The sequence below is a fragment of the Herpailurus yagouaroundi genome, unplaced genomic scaffold, assembly GCF_014898765.1.
Source record: "Herpailurus yagouaroundi ecotype Mexico unplaced genomic scaffold, PumYag 67641, whole genome shotgun sequence".
Lineage (NCBI taxonomy): Eukaryota > Metazoa > Chordata > Mammalia > Carnivora > Felidae > Herpailurus > Herpailurus yagouaroundi.
The window spans coordinates 8,002,691-8,024,907 of NW_024420442.1; the positions used below are offsets into that span (position 1 = coordinate 8,002,691).

The 22,217-nt window shown below is 36.4% G+C and overlaps 1 pseudogene; it reads right to left on the reverse strand.

Annotated features, from left to right (window-relative positions):
• LOC121025442 (ribosomal protein L18-like) overlaps positions 1–22,217 on the reverse strand; it is a 59,162-nt pseudogene that overhangs the window by 33,142 nt on the left and 3,803 nt on the right.

The window sequence follows — 22,217 nt, forward strand, 5'->3', positions numbered from 1 at the left end:
AGATCCATGGTATTTATTAATAAAAGAAAGACTGTGGGGGCATAATTAGCCTGTTAAATGGATAGATATAAAAGTCATTCCTTATGTTTTTATCATAACACTCACCCATAGGACCATTTGAAATGTGTCTGGATTGATACCAAATGAATTACTATACCTCACAGCTTTATTTGCCCTATTGACAAACAACTATAGAAGCAAGGATAGAAAAATATGAGTGCATCCTAATTTTTCTGTCAAATTAAAATGAAATCTGAGAAGGGTAATGCAACATGTTTAGTTCTCTGGCAAAGAATATTGAGAAGAAAACAACAGAAGCAAGACTACAGGCGTAGAGTAATAAATATTTTGTTTTGGAAAATATAGTACACTAAACTTGACACTATAAATATGAACAATGCTGATCTAAATAGATGGATCAAAAGCAAAAGTATTCTATTAGAGCCACCTGAATTTAATTGTTAACTCTCATTAGCCAAAGAAGGTCAATTTTTGAAGTAGAACATCAGGGAGGAGTGTTGCTTTACAGGAATTTTGGCAGTTACTATAACATGTTATTAAACTTTTTGTTTTTTAGAAAAAATGCTACTATTTGTAATTTATTTTACATTTTAGTAACTTTTTTGTTGAAGTATAAATGACATACAGTATCCTATTAGTTTCAGACATATACCATAGTGATTTGATATTTTTATACATTATGAAATGACCCCCATGAGAAACCTAGTTACCATCTGTCACCACACAAAGTTATTACAATATTATTGACTATATTTCCTATGCTGTACATTTTATCCCCATGACTTATTTGTTTTATAACTAGAAGTTTGTATTTCTTAATCCCCTTCACCTATTTCACCTGCCTCCCAACCCCTACTCCATCTGGTAATAACCAATTTGTTTACTGTATGTATGAGCCTGTTTCTATTTTGTATGTTCATTGTGTTTTTTTTTTAAGATTTCACATATAAGTGAAATCATACAGTATTTGACTTTCTTTGAGTTATTTCACTTAGCATAATAACCTCTAGGTCCATCCATATTTTTACAAGTGGTAAGATTTCATTCTTTTTATGGCTGAGTAATATTGCATTGCATGTGTGTATATATAAAATAAAAATAAATATAATCTTTATCCCTTCATCTATCAGGGGACACTTAGGTTGCTTCCATATCTTGACTATTATAAATAATGCTGCCATGAACATAGGGGTGTATATATCTCTTTGGATCAACATTTTTTTTTTCTTCCGATGAATACTCAAAAATGGAACTGCTGAATAATATGGTAGTTCTATTTTTAGTTTTTTGAGGAACCTCCATTCTTTTTTCCATAGTGGCAGCACCAATTTAAATTCCCACCAACACAGTACCAGGGTTCCCATTTCTCCACATCCTTGCCAACATTTGTTATTTTGCATCTTTTTGATAATAGACTATCTGACAGGTGTGCAGTAATATCTCATTGTGGTTTTGATTGGCAGGTTCCTGATGATTAGTGATATTGAGCATCTTTTCATATATCTGTTGATTGTATGTCTTCTTTGGAAAAATGTCTATGCAGGTTGTTTTTTGATATTAAGTTGTGTAAGTTCTCCATATATTTTGGATATTAACTCCGTATTGGATATATCACTTGCAAAACCTTCTCTCATTCTGTATGTTGTCTTTTCATTTTGTTGATTTTTTTTCTGTGCAAAAGCTTTTCAGTTTGACGTAATCCTATTTGTTTATTTTAGCTTTTGTTGCCCTTGTCAGAGGAAAACGGTCCAAAAATATATTGCTAAGACCAATATTAAAGAGCTTCCTGCTTATATTTTCTTCTAGGAGCTTTATGGCTTCAGGTCTGACATTCAAGTCTTGAATCTATTGTAAAGTTATTTTTGTGTATGAGGTAACAAAGTGGTCCAGTTTCATTCTTTTGCAAGTTGTCTGGTTTTCCAAACACCATTTATTGAAGTGACTCTCTTCCCCATTTTATATTCTTGCCTCCTTTGTCATAGATTAATTGACCATGTAAGTGTGGGTTTAATTCAGGGCTCTCTATTCTGTTTCACTGATCTATATGTCTATTTTTGTGCTAGTATCATACTGTTTTTATCACTATACCTTTGTAATATAGTTTGAAATCTGGGAGCATGATACCTTCTGTTTTGTTCTTCTTTCTCAAAATTGCTTTGGTTATTTAGGCTCTTTTGTGGTTCTATACAAATTTTAGGATTATTTGTTCTAGTTCCATGAAAAATGTCACTGCTTTTTGATAGGGATTGCATTGAATTTGTAGATTGCTTTGGGTAGTATCAACATTTTAACATTAATTCTCCCAATCTGTAAACATGGTGTATCTTTCCATTTATTTGTGTTGTCTTGAATTTCTTTCATCAGTGTCTTATGTTTTCAGAGTATAGGTATTTCACCTCCTTGGTTAAATTTATTCCTAGGTATTTTATTTTTTTAGTGCAATTTATAAATGGGATTTTTTTTCTTAATTTCCCTTTTTGATAGCTCATTAGTATATAAAAATGCAACTGATCTCTTTATGTTAATTTTCTATCCTGCAACTTTACTTAATTCATTTATTCTAATAGTTTTTGGTAGAGTATTTAGGGTTTTCTTTTTTAAGATTATTTATTTATTTTGAGAGAAAGAGAGAGAAAGAGAGAGAGCAAGTGGGAGAAGGACAGAAACAGGGAGAGGATGCTAAGCAGGTTCCATGCTGTCAGCACAGAGCCTGATGGGGAGCTTGAACTCATGAACCATGAGATCATGACCTGAGCTGAAATCGAGAGTCAGACACTTAACCAATTGAGCCACCCAAGTGCCCCTAGGGTTTTCTATATATAATGCCATGTCATCTGCAAATAGTGACAGTTTTACTTCCATTCCATTTTAGATGTCTTTTATTTCCTTTTCTTGCCTAATTGCTGTTGCTAAGATTTCCAGTACTATGTTGAATAAAAGTGGTGATAATGGTGTCCTTGTCTTATTCCTGATCTTAGAGGAAAAGCTTTCAAATTTTCACCATTGAGTGTGATGTTAACTCTGGGTTTGTCATAATGGCTATTATTACTTTGAGGTATGCTCCCTCCAAATCGACTTTGTTGAGAGTTTTTATTATGAACAGATATTGAATTTTGTCAAATGCTTTTTTCTGCATTGATCATTGCATTTCTGCATTGATCATATGATTTTATCCTTTCTTTTGTTAATGTGGTGTAACACGTTGATTGATTTGTAGATGTTGAACCTTCCTTGAATTCATGGAATAAGTTGTACTTAATCATGTTGTATGATCCTTTTAATGCATTGTTGAATTTGGTTTGCTAATATTCGGTTGAGATTTTTGCATCAATGTTCATCAGGGATATTGACCTATAACTTTCTTTTTTTTTTGGAGTGTTTTCATCTGGCTTTGGTATCAGGGTAATGTTAGCCTCATAAAATGAGTTTGAAAGCATTCCTTCCTCTTCAATTTTTTGGAATAGTTTGAAAAGCATAGGTATTAACTCTTTTTTAAATGTTTGGTATAATTTACCAAACCATCTGGTCCTGAAATTTTTTTTCTTGGGAGTTTTAAAATTACTAATTCAGTTTCATTACTTGTAATCAGTCTATTCAGATTGTCTTTTGCTTCATGATTCAGTCTTTGAAAGTTGTGTCTTTCTAGGAATTTATCCATTTCTTCCAGGTTGACCAATATGTTGGCAAATAATTGTTTTCAGTAGTCTCTTAAGATCCTTTGTATTTTTGTGGTATTAGTTGTAACTTCCTTTTCATTTATGATTTTATTTATTTGGGTCCTCTTTTTCCTCATAAGTCTGGCTAGAGTTGTTTTTTTTTTTTTTTATCTTTTCAAAGAACCAGCTTTTATTTTCATTGATCTTTTCTATTTTTTAGTCTATTTCATTTACTTCTGCTTTGATCTTTATTATTTTCTTCCTTCTACTAACTTTGGCCTTTGTTCTTTTTATAGTTCTTTTGAGTATATATATTGTTTTGGGGGGCGTTTTCTTGTTTCTTGAGGTAAGCCTATATTGCTATAAACTTCTCTTAAAACTGCTATTGCTGTGTCCCATAGACTTTCAAAAGTTGTGTTTTCATTTTCCTTTGTCTCAAGGTATTTTTTTATTTCCTTGGATTTGTTCATTAACTCATTGGTTGTTTAGTAGCATGTTGTTTAGTTTCCATATGTGTTTGTGTTTTTCCAGGTTTTTTTCTTTTACTTAATTTCTAGTTTCATACCATTGTGGTCAGAAAAGATGCTTGAGTGAAGCATCAAAATGATTTCAATATCTTGAGTTTACTGAATCTTGTTTTGTGACCTAACATGATCTATCCTAAAGAACGTTCTATGTGCACTTGAAAAGAATGTGTATTCTGTAGTTTTAAAATGAAATGTTCTATAAATATCTATTAAGTCATCCTGGTCTAATGTGTCATTTAAAGCCAATATTTCCTTATTGATTTTCTGTCTGGATCATCTCTGCATTGATGTTAGTGAGATGTTAAAATTTTCTACTATTATTGTATTACTGTCAATTTATCTCTTTATGTCTATTAATATTTGCTTTATATATTTAGGTGTTCCTATGTTGTGTGCATAAATATTCATGAATGTTATATCTTTTTTTGGATTGATTTCTTTATCATGATATAATGTCCTTTGTCTTTTCTTTCAGTCTTTATTTTAAAGTCTATTTTGTCTGATATGGTTATTGCTACATGAACTTTCTTTTTGTTCCCACTTGCATGGAATATCTTTTCATCCCTTTCCTTTCAATATGTGTGTGCCTTTAGAACTGAAGTGAGTCTCTTATAGGCATCATATTAAATAAGCCTTTTTTATTTTATCCATTCAGCCATCCTGTGTTTCTTAATTGGAGTATTTAGTCTATTTACATTTAAATTTTTTTTTTCAACATTTATTTATTTTTGGGGACAGAGAGACAGAGCATGAACGGGGGAGGGGCAGAGAGAGAGGGAGACACAGAATCGGAAACAGGCTCCAGGCTCCGAGCCATCAGCCCAGAGCCCGACGCGGGGCTCGACCTCCCGGACCGCGAGATCGTGACCTGGCTGAAGTCGGACGCCCAACCGACTGCGCCACCCAGGCGCCCCAAGTCTATTTACATTTAAAGTAATTATTGGTGGGCATGTACTTGTTTCCATTTTGATTATTGTTTCTGGTTGTTTTTGTAGTTTATTCCCTTCTTCCTTGCTTGGTCCCTTCCCCTTGATTTGATGGTTTTCTTTAATGTTATGTTTGGGTTCCTCTCTCTTTATTTTTTGTGTATCTACTGTAGATTTTTGGTTTAAGGTTATCACGAAGTTCACATATATTGACCTATATAAGTAGCAGTATATTTTAAGCTGATAGTTGCTTAAGCTCAGACTCATTGTAAAAGCACTACATTTTTTACTCACCACCCTGCCATGCTTTATGCATTTGACACTTATTTTACATCTTTTTATTTTGTGTGTCCCTTAACTACTTATTGTAGTTAGAGTTGATTTTACTATTTTTGTCTTTTTACCTCCATACTAACTTTTAAAGTAGCTGATTTACTGCCTTTACTATATTTGCTTTCATCTGTGAGACTTTTTTCTTTCATATATTTTTTTATTTGTATTCATGGCCTTACTTTCCCACTTAAAGAACACCCTTTAACATTTCTTATAATGCCAGTGTAGTGGTGATTAATTCTTAGCTTTTGCTTGTCTCAGAAACTCTTTATCTTTCCTCCAATTGTGAATGATAATCTTGCCAGGTAGAGCATTCTTGGTTGTAAGATTTTCCCTTTCAACACTTGAATATATCCTGCCACTCCTTTCTGACTTGTAAAGTTTCTGCTGAAAAATCAGCTGATAGTCTTATGGAGTTTCCCTTGTTTGTGACTATTTGTTTTTCTCTTGCTGCCTTTAAGATAATCTCTTTATCTTTATCTTTAGCCACTTTATTTTATTTTTTTAATGTTTAGTTTTGAGAGAGGGAGAGAGAGAGCACAAGTGGGGGTAAGGGCAGACAGAGAGGGAGACACAGAATCCAAAATTCAAAGCTGGCTCCAGGCTCCAAGCTGTTAGCACAGAGCCCGATGCAGGGCTCAAACTCGTGAACTGTGAGATCATGACCTGAGCCAAAGTTGGATGCTTAACCAAGTGAGCCACCCAGGCGCCCCAGCTTTTGCCATTTTAGTTATAATATGTCTTCATATGGATTTCTTTGGGTTCATCTTGTTTGGGAGTCTGTGTGCTTTCTGGACTTGGATGTCTGTTTTCTTTCCAAAGTTAGGGAAGTTTTCAGCCATTATTACTTCAAATATGTTCTCTTATCATTTCTCTTTCTCTTTTCTTTCTAGGACTCCTACAATATGAATGTTAGTATGCTTGATGTTGTCCTAGAGTTCCCTTATTCTCATTAAACAGAATTTTTTTTTCTTTCTGTTCTGTGTGGTTTCCAGTACTCCACCTTCCAGATCCCTGATCCATTCTTTTGTATCATCTAATAAGCTGTTGATTCCCTCTGGTGTATGTTTCAGTGATTATTCTATTCTTCAACTCTGTGATTTCTGTTTGGCACTTTTTTATGTTTTCTCTTTGTTGAGGTTCTCACTGTGTTCCTTCATCTTCTGAGTTTGGTATATTTGTGGTCATTATTTTGAACTCTTTATCAGTTAAATTACTCATCTCCATTTCATTAGGGTTTTTTCCTGGGGTTCTATTTTTTTTCTTTTTTTGGAAAATAAACTTCTTTCTCCTCATTATGTCTGACTTTCTGTGTTTGTTTCTAGAACTAGGCAGAACAGCTACCTCTCCTGGTCTTGAAGGAATGGCATTATGTAAGAACATCCCTTGTGTTAGACTGCATGTTCTGGTGGCTTTAGCTGGTTGGCTGGAGCTGGTTCAGGCATAAGCTGCGTGGGACAGGGTGTCCTGGGCCACACCATGCTAGGGCAACCTGGTGAAATTACTGAAACTGGAGTGGGAGTGGGATGGGTGTGTCCTGGGGTGTGCTTTGCCCAGGCCACCTGGCAGGACAGCTAGAGTTAGGGTGGGCATGGACCAGGGATGTCTTGGTGCACTTTGTGCTGGAGTAATTCTGATGGGACACCTGGGTTGTGCATGCGCTTTAGGGCTCCTGAGGCATGGTGTACTGGGGCCATCTTGTGACTGCTGGAGCTGGGGTGGGCACTGGTGGAGGGCCACCTTAGTGGGAACAGCTGGAATTGGCACAGGCTAAAGGCTTGGGGCTCACAGGGGTGGCCTTAATTGGCAGGCCAAAGTGGTCCCAGCTCCTATCTGTCCTGTCAAGGTGGAGGGGGGAACATAAACAATGGTATTTTCCTGCACCTTCAACCTTGGGGAGTTCTAGTAGTTCCCCAACTCTTTGCACATGCTCTAGTGTTAGCAAATGGATTATCTTCAATTACAGTCTAGTTGCCCTTTAAATTGCTGTTTTTTTAGCAGTGCCCCAAGTTGGATGAGTCTGCATGAAGTCCCCTCAGTGATATTCCTCCCTAGTAGAGGTCATTGCTTTGGGAGTGGGCTTCTAATAATTACTGTGTCTCTGTTTTTCCTAATTTTCTCTATGTGGTCCCTCTACTATTTCTTGTGCAGATACTATTCAATTAGCCACTGGTTCACAGTGCCTGTGAAAGGAAATGAGTTCTGGGTCTTCCCATGTTGCTATATTGGACATGACTATTTGTAGTTTCAATTGTTTTGTAGGGATTTCAGACTATGAGAAACATTAAAAATGGTTCCACATATATCATTTTCCCTGAAATTATAGTGTTTACCTTGATTAGTCTAGGTCAGGTAGGTGAACTTGTGGCTGCATGAGTCAAGACATGGAGTTATCACCTAGGATGGATATATCTTTGTGGGGACACCCTATTCTAGTATATACTTTTCAGTTCTGTAGATTAGTTGCTCACTTTGGTCAGGTACATAAATGTTACCAATTTCTCAGACACTAGCTTACACTAGATTAATTCAAAAGGGATCAATGTCTAAAATCTGCTGGTTTATTGTTTACAATGATAAGCATAACTATCAGGTAGACTGCAACACTTAGCTTGATGATCATGGGGTTTCCTCCATATTTGTAAGTTATGCTGGAAGTCTATATTATCAGATGATTGGCGAACATGTAATGAGAACAACTGGAATTAATTGGCTGATTTTCATGGAATTTTGTCTGGTGCCTCTGTCTCCACTAAATCATAGATCTGACCAGGGGACTGGAAAGTTACCATCCATTCGTTAGAACACCCTTTTCATTGGATAGGTTTTAATGGAAATTCCAATTTGTACTTTCTGATTCTTGCTTTCCTATATTTCAAAGTGTTCATTGATCTTCATTTGACTCATTTAAAAAAATATGTTTAGGCTACCTACTAGGTTATAGGCAAGATTTGCTCTCGCTTTTGGAGTGAAAGACATTTTCTTTTATAGTATGACTTTTGCACATGTATCATACATTGATTTTATTATTTTGGGTCTCAGTTCTGGGGAAATATGTCATTGCAGGCAGTACATGTAATATTAGGAGCATGGGTTTTGTGTTTAAAGAATCAAGGTATTAGTTCTGGCTTCCCCACACATTATCTGTGGGCTCTTATAAAAGTTATTTAGCTTTCTTAAGCCCTAATTTGCTTATTTAAAAAATGGAGATGATACTGTTATTTAACTTACATGATTGTGGTGATGACTGCATAAGATAAAGCATACTAAGTATGCACAGCATGTAGCACATAGTAAGTACTAAAAAGTTATGTATTGTTTATTACTATATAAAAAGCGTAGAAGAGAAAACTTATTAGCACCATTAGTATTGCTTATAACATAAATATGTAAATGGCTATTGAAAAGATCATCGGTGAACAACTTTACTTTTAGTGTAAATGGAATCACTTCTACCTTCACTTAATATGCAACAATTACTAGTGCCAATTTGAAAATTAGAGCTGGTAACATTGATAATTGCTCCTCTTACACCTGAATGATTTTTTGTATAGCTAGCAAAAACAGTACTGCTACTTATAATATTTATTCAACACTTGGCAAGTTGAATTGGTCCAAACATAAAACATTATTTTTAGGGAAAGCTGTTATCTATCTGGTTATCTATATAAAGAACTAGATCAATGTGGCTTTTTAATATTTCAAGGTCATGCCAGAATTTTCTACTTTCTTTTTATTTTCTATTACTGACCTAAGAAGCAATAATAATTATATACAAAATTGTTTACCCTCATAACTATATCCCCTTAATATGTATTTTTATTTTTCTGTATATTCCATGTGTAGTCTTAATTCTATGCTTAATTCTATGTTACTGTTTTTACTTTCATATATAGAATATGTTTTGTTTCTGATCAGAGGCAGATGATGCCTTCAGCAACCAGAAGGCAACATAGATCCTGGAAATATCACAAATGCCAGTACACACATGGTGCCTCCTTGGTGGTATTAGATGTGTAGCTCTAGTAAAGAGCATCCATGGAAATAGCTGAAATGTAGAATGCAGGTAGGTGGGGGACCAGATGACAGCTTCTAAAAACATAATGGAATGAAAGCACAAGAGGCAGTTGTCATATGAATTGAGCAATATAATTCAACTGAATATGGCAGGACAGGGTGACCTGGAATAAATCTTGGCCAAGCAGTTGATTAGTAAATAACAGAGAAACATCATTTGTCAACTTCATCTTTGTTTTCCCCCTCACTATCCTCATTGAAATTCTACCTGTTGTTCAAATCCTTCTTTCCAGATAAAGTCCCACCTTCTGCAAGAAGGCTTCTTTAATAGTAATAAGGATGATATGATGAAAATAACAATTACATATATACGAATACATTTACATATATATAAGAATATATCTATGAATACATATACATACATGTATAAGAATATATATTATTTTTAGAGCTAATGAGAGAGCAAGTGGGTGAGAGGGGCAGAGGGAGAGAGAGACAGAGACAGAGAGACAGAGACATAGACAGCAGAGAGAGAGAGCACGACAGAGAAAGAGAGAATCCAAAGCAGTTTCCATACTCAATACAGAGCCCAACACAGGGCTCCACATCATGACCATGAGATCTGAAATCAAGAGTCAGACACCCAACAGACTGAGGCACCCAGGCATCCCAAGAATATATGTATTCTTATTTCATCTTTGCAACAACTCATTGAGGAAGCGGATCCTCAGAAATGTTAAGAAACTTGGCAAGTCATTCATCCAAAGTAGTGTTGATGACTTAAGAATTGTGGAGAATAAGGTACCTATGAAACATCCAGGTAAAGGTTTCTAGGAAGTTGTTATTTAGGTGAATCTGAAGTTTAGGACACAGAGAAGGACTGGAAAGTTGTGGGAGTCTTTAGCAATTAATAATGGTAGTTGAGAATAATGGAATAGGAGGATAAGATTGAAAGAACGTCTGAAATGATGGAAAGTGCCTGGAAAAAAAAAGGGTCTGAGGACAAGACTCAGGGAGATGTCAGTATTTAGGAGTGAATGGAAGCACACCAGGTAGCAAAAGGAAACTAAGAAGGAGCATCCATAAAGACAGGAGAAAAGTCAAGAGAGTTTGGTGTCCCAGAAGAAAAAGGAGGATTGGAGTTCAAAAAGACGGTGGTCAACATAGTCCAAGGCCACAGAAATTTCAAGTTAGAAGAAACTTGGATTAAGAGAGGGGAGAGGGTCACTGGTGGAGCCCTTAGAATACTTTTTGTAGCTTTATAGGTGGAAATTAAGGTACAAGGAATGTAGACAAGAACATTATACGGCATAGAAAAAGCTTGAACATGTTTATACCATGATGGGGAAGGAGATAGTAGAGAGGAAGAGACTGAAATAGAGAAGAGAGTGGAGAGAACATGACTGAATTGAACTCCCTGAAGAGGTGGGAGAGGCTGGAATCTAAATCATAGGTGAAGGAGTTGGCTTTAATGTTTAGAAGAGAAACTTTAACGTTTACTGTGAGAGCAAGTGAGGCAGGAACTATGCAAGACAGTAAGCTAAGCTTGAGGACAGTATGGCAACTGAGAAGTAAGAGAAGGAGCTGAGCAAAGGGCAGCTCCCTTCCCCCCACTGCATGATGGTAAACCTCTCTACATGGCTTGTGGTATCCTCTGGAAGCCCCCAGAAACATATGAGATTCAACATTCACAGTTCACTTTTCCCATACATATTCACAAACACGGTCTCATCATCCATCAGAGTATTCCAGTTTCAAATGCTGAAATCAGAAAAGTCTTGCCCTCCTCTTTACAGAATCATGTCTCTCATCCTCACTGTAGCCTCCTGCCCTTGATAGCCCCTTATTTTTCCAGAACATCTTGGTCTGGCTTCCCTTTCCTCCTTATCCACTCAGCTATCACAGTGGTTCTCTTTCTAGAGCCCCTCACCAGTCTTCCCCAATGATTTGAGCTTTGTAATCCCCCATAGCTACTAGGTTCTCCCTTTACTCATGCACAGGGTACACAACAGGCTGTGTAAGGGTGGACAGCTTTTCCCTTCTTCCCTCCTAGGTTTGTGGCTGGCCTATTAATTAAATTGATATAAGACAGGTTAATAGGAGAAAAATTTAGTGTCATATGTCCCAGAGCTCCATAAAAATAGGAGACTCAAAGAAGTGTCCAAAGCAGCCACCTTTTATACCTTCTATATAAAGAAACAATATATTTGTGAAGAATTGAAAAGATGAGAAGGTTTGTTTTGTGGGTAGTAAATTAGTGAAGAAGTGACAAAGTTTGTTTAGATAGCCTTTTCAGCCCTAAGTTCCCTATTCATGGAGATAAAGATACCTTCTGCCCTTCTGTTTCAGGAAGGGTACTTTTCATGTGGGAGATTTATTTCCTCCTTTTAGGGGGACAAAGGAGGATTACAGTGTCCTTTCTTTACCAGTTGTTTCTTAAGTAACTTTATTTCAAAATAATAAGTATGCCAGGGTGGCATATTTTAGGGTGGCATATTCTGCTCTACCTCAGTCCTGCCTTTGAAACTTGCATGGAATTTCACAATGCAGAAGCTTAGTTGGCAGATCATTCTATTTAACTGAACTAATCTCTTAGTCTTAAAAACAGGTCAGTTCACTTAAACAACTGTGTTTCATTTCAGGAGGCAGTGATGTAGGTAGGCTCCCAAAATTAGGCCTATATGGTGTAAATATCTGTACCAGGTATTTAATAAGAAGTATTTCTATGAAAACAAAGGAAAACAATGGTTAATGGTTAGAGCAGACTAAAAAAATTCCATCTGAGTCCTGAGGAAAACTAAAAACAATTCTAGATGTCTGCTCAAAGCATCTTTAGATGGAGTGAAGGCAGGCAGTGGAAATTTTACAGATTTTCCTAGTTTGTAGTTTGAATGTCTCGGGTGATCTTTCTGAGTGGCCCACACAGCAATAAGACATGAAAATTGTCCATACATGAGCTGTTGTAATTTCTCTGAAGTTTATATCAAGTTGCCCCATTTTAGCTTGCATGGCTTCAGGAAAAGGGCAGTTTTAGTTCTCAATCATTTCAAGTCAGAAATGTGGGAAAAAAACTGGAAATGTTAGTTTGGATATCGTGGTCAGATATTGGAAAAAAACTGGAAGAATTCAGGATAGTCTAGTCCAGTTTACAGGTAGACAACAAAACCTCAAAGACAATGAATAAGACTAGAATCTGATATCCACAAGAGTGTGTTACAGATTTTACTGAAAACAATTTTTCTCTCTACAGTTACCTTTATTTCTATCAAAGTAAGACTAATTTGTTTGCAAAGTAAGTCTAGTCTCATTAAACTTTGCCTGATTATTTTCATAAATACAGCAAGAATAGTGACTGACCATACAGGCTCTTTTAAGTCTGTTTCACTGTTAAAAGCCTCTTGAAGCTAGGAAGCCAAGCCAAGGGTTTAATATCAGACTTGACCTGCAATACCTACACATTTGGGTTAATTCCTCTCTTCTTGAGGTTCCCCAAAATATCGTAAGTTTCCTGAACCTGCAGGAAGAAACCTTCCTTACTCACCTGATAAGGTTGCCCAGAACCCTGTAAACAAGGTACCAGGCTATTTTTCCAAGGAGATTTATTTGCTCCTTAAAGTCAGCTTTAGCTCCTTAAAGCTTTCTGGTCATATATGAGTCTATGTACATCTTTTTCAAATATGATATTCCAGTCAAAGCCTTGGTAATATAACCATTGTTTTTAATTACATTATGTTACAAGGAGAACAGATTCTTATGGAACCTATGCAAATAGCTATACTACCACAAAAATAAGAATACTCACTAAGAGTTTATGAATTCTGGTGGGACCAGGTAGGGAAAAAAATAATTGTTTTATCTTTGTTCACAAAGGTATATTTTACCAAACTGCTGATAGTTTAAGAGAAAAGAGAAAACATTTTCTTAAGTTTAGAAAAACAAAACATTAAAGAACCAATAATGTTTCAAGAAGTCATTTAAATCATGTAGTCATCTTTATCAGTTCATTCAGTCCCATGTAATTAATTCCTTTTTCCTTGATCTTTTATTAGCAGTTTAACGAAGATGTCATGTTCTTCATTAGAGTTATGTAAATTCTTACCCAGTCTAGTAGTGTGATCTGAAAGTTATCAGAAACATGTACTTGTTACAGCCCCTTCCATGAGTCTCCTTGAAGTTGAAGTACTTTTGCAGGAACATTTTTACAAAAGCATCAGTTAAATGACAACTGTGTATAAATGGCAAAAGACTTAAAAATGGCCATGATTAAAGATCTGATGAGAGTTCATTATAATGCAATTGACAAGAGATTTGGCTATTTCTATGACGCACATTTTAATATGGAATATTAATAACTGGAATTAAAACAACATTACATATCAGAATTTTAGGAATTTTATATAACTTCTGTTAACACTTATATTAATAACTCATACCCATATGAATTTAACCTTAAGAAGGTTAAATATCACTTTTTAGAATGACAATGTTTCCCATATAATTTAATATAAACAAGCCTAATTAGTTAAACATCTCTTTTTCTAGGAGAGAGAACAAGACTTTGAGATGTTCCATGGACCCTCTGGAAATCTCAAAGTTAGTTCAAGACCCAAATGACTTCATTTTGAATTTGATTTTGGGTAGATTTGTCAGAAATATCAAATGGTTTAAAACTACTCGATTAAATAGGATTGTAGATCACTATGAAACAATACTTAATTATCCATTTAACCAAAGTGACAATTTAAACGCAGGCGCAACTTAAACGCAGATACAAAAGGTTACATAGTTGTAAGCAAAACTTAGCTCTTTTAATTAAACGTTGAGAAGACTCAGTTTTAAGTAATCAAAGACCTAATAAGACTGCATGAAACAGTAAATTATTTTGATAAAGCACAGATTTAATCTTTGTTTTCTAGTCAGATTACTTAAAAGGTAAAGAAAAGCCTTTCACAATCTCTTATGAGGAGCAGATCAATAGTCCAAGAAAGCTTTGTCCTTTTAGCACATGAAAGAATATTAAGTTTTAGTTTTACATAAACATAACTACACAATTTTTTTTAATTTTTTTAATGTTTATTTATGTTTGAGAGAGAGACAGAGCATGAGTGGGGGAGGAGCAGAGAGAGAGGGAGACAGGCTCCAGGTTCCGAAGCAGGCTCCAGGCCCTGAGCTGTCAGCACAGAGCCTGATGTGGGGGTCAAACCCACGAACCGTGAGATCATGACCTGAGCAGAAGTTGGACACCCAACCCACTGAGCCACCCAGGCGCCCCATAAGTACAATTTTTATTAAAATTATTTTTTAAAGCTCTTAAAGAAAATTATTCAATTTTAGCCAGCTTGACAACCCAAGGTAAGATTTTTTTCCCCCCTCTCTCTTCTCAACTTTCCATATCCACTTAGTTTGTTCTTTATTCTCTTGTCATTCAGACATAACCAGATTTTATATTTTATACAAAATTACTATTTTTCCTTTAACAAAACATATATTCATACCTCATACCTATTTTAAGTCAAAGATACATCCTACTTTTTTTGCATAGAGATGTTTCCCTTACTATTTCTGGTAGCTTTAATTTTATTTATTAAATTAACTCATTAATTAATTATTGAATTAATTAGAATTTTAACCCTTAGAAACTTTAATTTCTAGTAAAACCTAAGAAGTAAGCAATTGTGAACTGTTATACCAAAATTCTTTACATTGGCAAATTTATGAATATATTTCATGATTTCCAGAAGCTTATACTTTTTTTTATAGTATAATTTTTCAGTGTAGCACAGGACATATTTACTGATAGATCCAAATATCTTTAGTTTTTCTGTAATAAGAATCCCAAAGTGGATATACCTATTTCAGTAACTAATAATTCAGAATTTTATCTTATTTGGAAATGGTCTATATAGTCAATGAGTTGCCATCATTAACCTAACTTATTAAAACTTTAAGGTTTAAAGTTACCAAAAAAGATTTTAGAAACTACTTAAGTAGAGATGTTATAAAATATTATTGAAAACTTTTCTTCTAAACTTTTACCTCCTTTACATCTATTTAAATCACATATTTTAAATAATCATATTTAGATTACTCATGAAAATTTCATGAGACATTAAAGCAGCTAGTCATTGTCTTAAATTATTTTTCTTGCTGACAAATTTTGTAACAGAGATAACATGAGGTTATTTGACTAATAAATCCAGGTAGAATAAAAGTTGTATATCTGCATTATATTTAATGCTGATAACTCTGAAAACGTTTCTTTTTTAATTAAACCAATAACATTAAAGTAGCTTTTATTTACTAAAGAGTATTCCAGATCATGTGAACTTGACAAACATTTCAGTTAGGTTCAAATATATTTGTGAGAGCTTAGAAATATTTATTCTGATAACCACTTATTTCTCTTTAACACAACTAAATGGAACCTTTAAAAATTTAATTTTGGCAATAGCATCTTGAGGTGGGAAAATATCACATATACATGACATACATCTATAGACATACATAAACACAGAGACTTTATAGCTTTTGTTTTAAAATTTTAGCCATGAATCAAGTACAGTAATACAAAATCACTACTTTAATAACCATTGGATCCAAATTATGTTTCTGCAATTGGAGTAAATTGTCTACCTGCTCAGATGGCTAAAAATTTTTACTAATATTTGTGGAGAAGACTCTTAAGAATTGTATTTGTCCATGGGGTGCCTGGGCGGCTCAGTTGGTTAAGTGTCCGTCTCTTGATTTTTGGCTCAGGTCATGATCTCACAATCATGACATCGATCTCCATGCCGGGCTCCAAGCCAGCTGTGGAGCCTACTTAAGATTCTTTCTCTCCCTCCCCCTATGCCCTTCCTTGCACATGCATACGCATGCTTGTGTGTGTGTTCTTGCTCTCAAAAAAATTAAAAAAAAAGGATTGTATCGGTCTTTGATAAGTAATCTTATGAAGGCTATGGACTAGCGTTTGGGCAAAGGAGCCTTTAAAGAAGTTTGTATATTAAAAAACTTCTTTCCTCCCTTTTTTTCTTTAGTCTCAGGTGATTGTGGGCAGTGTTTTATCTACTGGGGTGTTTACATTTCAAAAGGATGGAAAAAATGTGTTTTCTCCTGGGAGTTTTATGGTAGATATCTCTATTATCAGAAGTGTAGGATAATTACTATTTAAAATGTTTCCTCTTTTTCTTAAGTACAGGACAGTTTTGTTTCTAAAGTCCTGATCTTTTATAATATCTACATGCATTTTGAGATGAATGGGGAGATTTAGGGTTAGTAAGTTAGGTTAGCTTGGAATTACTTCTAGAGCATCATACTTTACATGCTCCAAGAGAAAGAAGCTTACTTTACATACCCCAGCAGGAGGAAGAATTTCTCCCTGACCAGCAACAGCCCAACCAATGAGAATTCAGCAAAACAACCTCTCCCATCTTCCTCTTTTCTTCTATAGAAGCAGGCTCCTCTCCTCTGTTCTCCAGACTTGCCAATGGTTTGTCATAGTTTGCTTGTCCTGAATTGCAATTCTTCTGCTATTACTGAATACACTAAATGTCTGGTAAAATAACTGGATCTTTTGTTTTCTAAGGTCAACATTACATGGTTGTTACAAGAACCCGCTTGAGCCCCTTGTGCTCTTTGCTTCTGAGTCATCTCCTTCCTTTCAGTTCAGTAAGTCTCCTCCTTCATATGAGCTCCCTCCTTTTCGTTGAGCTCTCTGACTTTATTTGGAAGCTGTTCTTGTTTTTGTTGGTTTTTTAGAAAAAATGTTTATTTATTCATTTGAGAGAGAGAGAGAGAGACAGCAAGAGGCAGAGAGAGAAGGAGAGAGAGAATCCCAAGCAGGCCCCGCACTGCCAGTACAGAGCCTGATGCAGGGCTCAAACTCATGAGCTGGGCTGAAATCAAGAGTTGGATGCTTAACCAACTGAGCCATCCAGGTGCCCCTTTGTTGTTTTTATGAAGGAATTGCCCTTCTTGGGGAGTACTCTTCTATTTCTCAAACCTCTGTTTTTGAGTAATAGGATCCCAATCTGCTAAATTCTCTCAGGAGGGACCTCTTTCTTTTACCCCAGTTTTATGCTTTAAAACTATGGTTCCTCTTCATGTGCATTTTTAACTAATTAGGCCAATTTAACCAAAAATAATTTAGAACTCCAATGGCTATCATGGGGTACTTTTGATCTCCCCACACTTGCTTTTCTTAGCACCAGGGCTCTCAAATAAAAACAACCAAATGGGAACCCTATATCAATTGGTATTTTGAGGCTTCCAAATATATCCAGGACTCTAAAATCCCCTGTTTACAAATTACCATTTCTTTTTTTAAATGTTTTATTTATTTTTGAGGGAAAGAGAGAGAGAGAGAGAGAGGGAAAGAGAGAACACAAGGTGGGGAGGGATAGAGAGAGCCAGAGACCCAGAATCCAAAACAGTCTCCAGGCTCTGAGCCATCAACACAGAACCTGACGCAGGGCTCGAACTCACAAACCATGAGATTATGACCTGAGCCGAAGTTGGAGGCTCAACCAACTGAGCTGCCCAGGCACCCATACAAATGACCATTTCTAAATTAACTGAGGTAAACAACTGAAAGAAGACAAAAAACTTCAGAGGTCTCTTTCTCCCCATCCTCTTTTATACCCTCTCTATCCCCACCTCTTTTCACCCTCCACTTCCTTATTCTAATTCTTTCAATGAACTTCCCTCTTTCTCTGAAATGCTCCTTGTTCCCTTCTCTGAACCGATTAGAAGATGCACCTTTAAAGATTTTTTTTAGTTTGTTTATTTAGGGGCGCCTGGGTGGCTTAGTCGGTTAAGAGTCCAACTTTGGCTCACGTCATGATCTCACAGTTCATGAGTTCGAGCCCCACATCGGGCTCTTCGCTGACAGCTTGGAGACTGGTTCCTGCTTTGGATTCTGTGTTTCCCTCTCTCTCTGCCCCTCCCACACTCGTGCTCTCTCTCTCTCTCTCTCTCAAAAATAAATAAAAATTTAAAAAAAATTTAAAGTTCATTTACTTATTATTGAGAGAGAGCAAGCAAGCACAAACTGGGGAGGGGTAGAGAGAAAGAGAGAGGGAGACAGAATCTGAAGTAGGCTCCAGGTTCTGATCTGTCAGCACAGAGTCTGACATGGGGCTTGAACCCACCAACTGTGAAATCATGACCTGAGCTGAAGTCGGACGCTTAACTGACTGAGCCACCCAGGTGCCCCTAAAACTACACCTTCAAAATTAGACCTTCTGGGGGCACCTGGGTGGCTCAGTCAGTTTAGCATACAACTCTAGGTTTCAGCTCAGGTCATGATGCCAGGGTCAGGGGATCAAGCCCCATGTCAGGCTCTGTGCTGAGTGTGGAGCCTGCCTAAGATTCTCTCTCTCTTTTCTCTCTCTCCTCTCTCCCTTAATCACACACTCTCTCTCAAAAAAATAAATTAGACCTTATGAGGATCCTAATGCTAAGCCCTTAATTTCCCATGTCCCCTGGGCTAAGGCTGAACTACAAGCCATAGTCAAAGATTTTCCTGGAGTTATTGAAGATCCTCATAGTTTTGCCAAGGAATTTTTTAAAATTAGATTTGCCAAGGAATTTAATATAGTCATCCAGACTTACCAACCAGGTTCCTCAGATTTGTACCAGCTAGTTCACATGCTTGTTGACAAAGGCCAAGCCCAACACTGGATGAAAACAGCTAACTGGGATGGTCCTGAACAAATCTCTAGAACTTTATATGAAAGACCAACTCAATGCCGTTTTATATGATCACACTGGGCAATTGCTGAATGACTTCACCTGGTAGTCCCTAGGGCTTTTCCAAAACCTGTTGATTGGAATAAGATTCATGTTTGCACTTAAAAACTGAGTGAATCTGTGTATGACTATTATAGTCACCTCCGAATTGTTTTTAAAGAAAATTCTGGCCTCCTTATGGATGTTGAATCCACTCGGGTAGCCTTCAACTCTATGTTCATTAAAGGGCTAAACTGGGATCTTTCCCTTATAGTTAAAAGGGCTAGGATGGAATGGGAAACTTTGTCCACTCCAGATTCAGTTAATTTAGCAAATTGGCTCTCCTATACTCTAGAGGATTCAACTAAAAGGAAGACCAGTAAAATCCCTGATTTTCAGTTCTAACAAATGGAAGCCCCTAAACAAAATCAAACCCCTCTGCCATTGTTGCAAAAAACCAAGACACAGGAAGAAAGACTGTTCTGAATGTAAGCATTCTAGGTGCCTTCAGTCCTCTAGCCTTTCCAGTGCCTTCCTAACCCCCAACTACAGAACTGTAACTACAGGGGCTTTTCCCAATGTTTCCTCTTAAATTGCTTAGAGAATTTTTATCAACATTGGAGCTACACTCTCTATGCTTGACCCTACTGTTATCAAATAAATAGCCCTTACCTCGAAGTACTGAAATGGTTCAGAGTGGGGATCTCTAATAAACTTAAACAGGTTTCTATCTCTCAACCTATTCCCTTTTGTTTAGGCCCTCCAAGAGATACTCAAAACTTTGCTTCTGAGATTCCTTAGAGAAATATGATGCTGGAGTTTTTCTACTGAAAGGGGGAGAGAATTCTAGAATTTGATAGCAACCAAAATAGCCAACCAGGAAAATCAGATGACATTTAACCATCTTTTATTTGCTCCATCAAAATTTACAGTAATTGATTTCCCTGTGGATAAGGTTAGTCAATATTTCTTTGCCTTTACTTGGGAAGGAAAGCAGTGTACCTAGACAGAAATGCCCCAGGGTTTTACCAAAAATCCTTCCTACTTCTCCCAAAACTTTTTAATTTTTTGAGAGAGAGAGAGTGAGAGAGTGTGTGCATGTGTGTGAATTGGGGAGGGGCAGAGGGAGAGAGAATTCCAAGAAGACTCTGTACTGTTAGTGAACAACCTGATGAGGGGCTTGTTTCTACAACCGCAGGATCATGACCTGAACTGAAATCCAGAATTGGATGCTTAACCAACTGAGCCACCCAGGTACCCCTTCTCCAAAATCTTAAAAGTGGATTTAGGTGATATAAAGTTACCTGGAATCTCTACTTTATTACAATATGCAGATGATTTGTTTCTCTGCTCCCCTTCTCAGGCCTCTTTGCAGGAAGACAGCAACCACTTGTTAAAACTTTTAGTCTTAAAAGGACACAAAATCTCTGAGGAGAAACTGCAGATTGCTCAGACTCAGGTTTGATATTTGTGGCACCTGATTTCAAAACAAGGGCTGCATTTAGATCCAAAGAGGCCTCATGGCATCCTGAATTTCCCCAAACTAAGTGCTAATTACAAGGTTTTAGGCTAATTACAAGTTAGCTTCAGCCTAACTTGGCTCATGTGAAAATTGGATTCCAAACTCTCTTTCCCTCACTGTAATAATCTGAACCCTGCCACCATTCTTCCTTCCTCTATGGACAATACTCCTCATGACTGTGACTCTCTCAGATCACCTCCTGACTCCTTATGATCACTTATAGGAAACTCCTTTGTATAACATTAATTTTCCACGGTTTACTGATGGTTCTTATTTAAAAGGTGAAAATGATAAATATGCTGGGTATGCTTTTGCAACTCCTTTTAAAGTAATTGAGGCAACACTTTTGCCCTTGGCTGAATTGGCCAAACAGATGAATTGTATACACTTGATCACACCTGTATTTTAGCCAAAGGGAAAAACTGCAAATATCTATACTAACAGTAGGTTTGTTGGAGTAGCTCATGACTTTAGAATGCTATGGAAACAGCAAGATGTCCTTATTTCTAGTGGAGACAAAATTAGAAATGGCTTTTATGTCCAGGAATTATTAGATGCCATACTCTTACAGACACTTTGGCCAGTATCAAGTTCCCTGCACATTTTAAACTTGATTCTCTTGAGGCTAATGGAAACCACCTTGAAGATTATTTCTGCAAAGAATGCTGCTCAAAAAGGAACAACTAAACGTCTGTCTTGATCCAAAGGGATGTTCCCCCAAATGATTATCTAGAAAAATTGACTAGGGATGTCCAACAATTGGCCCCAGAAAAGGAAAAACAATATTGGAAATCTACTAAACATTGGTTCAACAAAAAAAGAAAACTCTGTGTTGGGCTAAAAGAATAATCCAGTGCTTCCAGAGACTCTAAAGTTCCCATTACTGATTACTATACATGCAGTGAATCATTAGTTTACTGATAAAAACCTTTATGAGCCAATACTAGTGGGTGAATATTAGCAAGGTCACAGAGTGCTTACTTTGCTTGCCCACCTGTCTAAAATATAATTCAGGAAAACCTGTCTGCACTGCTCCTCGACACTTTAAATTGCCCAGTGGACCATACGAGTTTTGGCAGATGGATTTTTTTTTTAATTTTAATTTTTTATTTTTATTTTTCAATATATGAAGTTTATTGTCACATTGGTTTCCATACAACACCCAGTGCTCATCCCAAAAGGTGCCCTCCTCAATACCCATCACCCACCCTCCCACCCCCCATCAACCCTCAGTTTGTTCTCAGTTTTTAAGAGTCTCTTATGCTTTGGTTCTCTTCCACTCTAACCTCTTTTCTTTTTTCCTTCCCCTCCCCCATGGGTTTCTGTTAAGTTTCTCAGGATCCACATAAGAGTGAAACCATATGGTATCTGCCTTTCTCTGTATGGCTTATTTCACTTAGCATAACACTCTCCAGTTCCATCCATGTTGCTACAAAGGGCCATATTTCATTCTTTCTCATTGTTTGGCAGATGGATTTTATTCAGCTTT